The 3,931-nt window shown below is 36.6% G+C and overlaps 1 pseudogene across 1 annotated transcript; it reads left to right on the top strand.

Moving 5' to 3' along the window:
- The first annotated feature begins 295 nt into the window (after window positions 1-295).
- Window positions 296-3,503, top strand: LOC149237759 (protease Do-like 9; annotated as a pseudogene). The gene is made up of 8 exons (XR_016245924.1): window positions 296-514; window positions 881-923; window positions 1,036-1,235; window positions 1,546-1,726; window positions 2,352-2,543; window positions 2,757-2,989; window positions 3,103-3,192; window positions 3,333-3,503. The product of XR_016245924.1 is annotated as a protease Do-like 9 (transcript).
- Window positions 3,504-3,931: the final 428 nt, after the last annotated feature.

Raw genomic sequence — 3,931 nt, 5'->3', positions numbered from 1 at the left:
ATCTTTACTGGTTTGATATCAACGTGTGAATTGGTACCTCCAGCATTCCACTGGGTTAATGCCAAATGGTATAGTAGCACATAGGCAACTTTTGCAGTGACGTTTCGGGGGAGTAGTTCAAGTTTTGCTGATATTCACCGCCTTCTGCTAGCTAAAAGCATGATTTAGGTATGGTTACCTCAAGATTGAAGTAAAAGAGAATTAAAAGACCTAGGTATGCACTCCAAATTAGTCTGCATGAACAATTTGTTTCAGTAACCAATAATGAAAAGTGGACTTGTCCCTGTATCTTGTAATGCTTGCAAGTGGAGTAAACATTGCCCAAAACCTACAATTTCACGTTGGGGCTACAGATCCTGAAGCAAGTTCCCTCAACCTTCCCAATATTGGTTCCCAGCTTCCGAAATCCATGAGCAAGAAAGTCAAATATAAGAAAATTAATGATGATGCCAGTCTTTATGATGATGATGATGAGGCTACGAAGGGCAAGTTCAAGTGCACCACCTGCGACAAGGTTTTTCATTGCTCAGGCTCTGAGAAGCCACAGTGCTAGCCACGTTAAGTTCAAGGGCGGTTTTACACAGACATAGGATGAGAATGAGAGCCTAGAAGAAGACATAGCTGACGAGCTCAGTACTGGATCGGGCTCTCAACTGCCTGGAAATTTCCACAAGTCTCCTGCAAAGGAGAGGACTAAGGTTTCTAGTGCCAAAGCCAGAGATGGAACAAGGACAATTGAGTCTGCTGCTATTTCAGGTAAGAAGATTCCAAGGATCCATGAATGCTCAATCTGTAAAAAGGGTTTTGCTTCAGGTCAGGCTTTGGGTGGTCACAAGAGATGCCATTGGGGTAGCGGAGCTTCAGATACTATAATTACTAGTACTTGGCTACTGTGCTTGCGATTGGCACTGAATGTGATATTGGTAAGCACAAAATTGTTAGTAAATTGTAATGCTTCTCTGGAGAATTTACTGAATGAATGATTAAGCACAAATTATTGCAGCTAATAAATGTATTTTTATCTGATTTTTACAGCAATGCTAACTGTGAGCGATGATGAGTTTTGGGAAGGAGTATCTCCAGTGCAATTTGGAGCGCTGCCTACTTTGCAGGATGTTGTCACTATTGTAGGTTATCCAATTGGCAGTGACACAATCTCAGTGACTAGTGGAGTTGTATCACGCATTGAAGTTCTTTCATATGTCCACGAGGCCACCGAGCTTCTTGGAGTCCAGGTGACTTGCTGAGTACTTTTATTTTGTTTTGGTGGTTTCATATGTTAACACAGTGTTTTGTCATCAATATTCACACATTGAAGTTCTTTCATATGTGAATGGAGCCACAGAGCTTCTAGGAGTGCAGGTGACCTGCTAAGTGCTTTTAATTGCTTTTGGTGGTTTCATATGCTATCAGAGTGTTTTGTCATTAGTATAGCCGAGTCTTTTGTGCTGCTTTCAATGACTGGAAAGTTTGTACCATATGGGATTGAATCTTAATTAGATGTTTCTATTTATGCTGGTGTGCTTTTTGGTTTGATCAATTCAGATTGATGCTGCTATAAATGCTGGAAATTCTGGGGGACTTGCTTTCAATGACAAGGGCTAGTGTGTGGGAATTGCATTTCAATCACTTAAACATGAAGATGTAGAAAATATTGGATATGTTATACCAACTCTGGTTATTACACACTTTATCACGGATTATGAACGCTCGGGAGACTACACAGGTTGGCATTTTGTGTTTTATCTATGAGTTTCAGAAATTTCTGATGTTCATGGTGGATGCTTATTTCTTGTCTACTGTTGCATTTATATCTCTTTCTTTAGATGCAACATCCATGTACACTCATATTGTAATATTCACCAAAGATATAACATTATAATATTCACCGAAGATAGAACATTATAATAGGGAACAAAGTACCATTTCATGGCAATCGGATAAACAATTAAGAGTATCTTGAAAAGCAGCTTTTGTTCAATTGGTTCTATGCTGCAACTATGGCTGGCCATACTGCCATCCAAATTCTTTTTGTCATTTCTCTGAACAAATTCCTATCCCAAAGACAAAAGCAACAATTTTACCACACATTCAAACAAGGTTCATACGTTGTTGCATGCTTGCTGATTTCTTTCATAGTTTTGGAATGATATTCTTATCCTTTACTTTCACCCACGTAAGCAACAGTTTGCATTATTGCCCTTTCTCAATTGTTCTCCTTATTTCTATGTTATTTCTGGTTGTTTTCCATTATTTCATGTAACACGATGGCTAGCATAATTATATCCTCATTTTGAGTAATGCAATTATAATATGTTGTGCCTTTTTCTTATTAGGATTTTTATCTGCAGGATTTCCCATTCTTGGAATAGAATGGCAGAAAATGGAGAATCCTGATTTGCGTATTGCAATGGGAATGATGTCTAACCAGAAAGGTGTTCGTGTAAGAAGGGTAGAACCAACAGCTCCAGCAACGAAATTCTTGACATCGTCAGATATTCTTCTCAGTTTTGATGGAATTGATATTGCTAATGATGGAATTGGTAAGAAAATCCCTCTTCCTATATCATCATTTCTGCTCTACCACTTGTGGTTATTTTCCATCTTATACATTTCATGTAGGTGTTCCATCACGTGTGTTTCAATTTTGGTGCATGTCATATTTCCACACAAATGTACTCTAGTGATGTGTTTTTGGTAAAACTTAATCAGTATTTGTTAAATTCTTCTAACGATAGTTTATTCTGTCATTTTAGTTCCTTTCAGGCGTGGTGAGCGCATAGGTTTTAGCTACCTTGTTTCAAAGAAGTACACAGGAGAGCATGCCAGAGTCAAAATTCTACGTGATTCTGAGTATCATGAATTTGATATCGAGCTTTCTACTCACAAACGCCTAGTCCCTGCACATATTAAGGGGAAGCCTCCATCTTATTACATCATAGCTGGCTTTGTATTTTTAGCTCTATCCGTGCCATACCTTCGTTCTGAAGTATGTTGTTGAATAATATCTATTGGTGTAAAGTATTTTGGCTTACATTAATGTTAGGATGAATAAAATCTATTTGTATAGTTTCTGATGATCAATGAGATTCCAAAGTGCAGTATGGAAAAGATTATGACTACGATGCTCCAGTAAAACTGTTGGACAAGCTACTGCATTCTATGGCACGAACAAAATATGAACAGTTGGTGGTGATTTCTCATGTTATAATACAATTAAGTGTAAATTATAAGATTGACAAGTTGTCACTGAATATTATTCATGTTTGTTGATTATATATAATAAGGTTAAGAATACCTACCCCCAACTAAGGTTTTTTGGTGATTGACAGGTTCTGGTTGCAGATATAAATATTGGTTATGAGGATATTGTAAATACACAGGTAGAAGCATGCAAACTGAAAATTATTTATCTCAACTATCAGGAAGTTTTGTTAGCAATTTCAACATTCTATGCATTCTGGATTTTTGTAAAGTTATGGGCTATAGTTTCTAATGTTTGAAGAATTCATCATTTATAATGTCCAGGTCCTGGTTTTCTGCCATATGTTCTCGGACTATTCATATGCAATTGGCGGTTGTAGGTTGTATCTGGCATATGTTCTCGGACTATTCCTCCCTCAATCTTTATTTACAATATTTCTTATTGCACTGCACTAATGTGGCAGGTTTCATGAAGAATATGAATCAATGTTGGAGAAGAGTTACAATTGTGGAAGCATATGTTTGTGTTTCAATTTTTAATATTTTTTTGAAAAATACTTGCACTTTTTAATCATTTATGGAAATTCAACAATTCCAATTTCATAAGTCTATTGGCCTCTCTTTGTACCTTTTGGGACAATTGTTAGTATATACATTCTTGAACCCAATGGTTTTGTATGTATGATAGATAAAATCAATAATTAATTATTAAAAATAAAATAATTAA

This window comes from Pinus tabuliformis, chromosome 8 (genome assembly GCF_031772625.1).
Source record: "Pinus tabuliformis cultivar Carrire ecotype Pingquan chromosome 8, CPIR1, whole genome shotgun sequence".
NCBI classification, from domain to species: Eukaryota; Viridiplantae; Streptophyta; class Pinopsida; order Pinales; family Pinaceae; genus Pinus; species Pinus tabuliformis.
The sequence above is the reverse complement of the archived record's forward strand: the minus strand, read 5'-3'. Positions and strand labels throughout refer to the sequence as shown.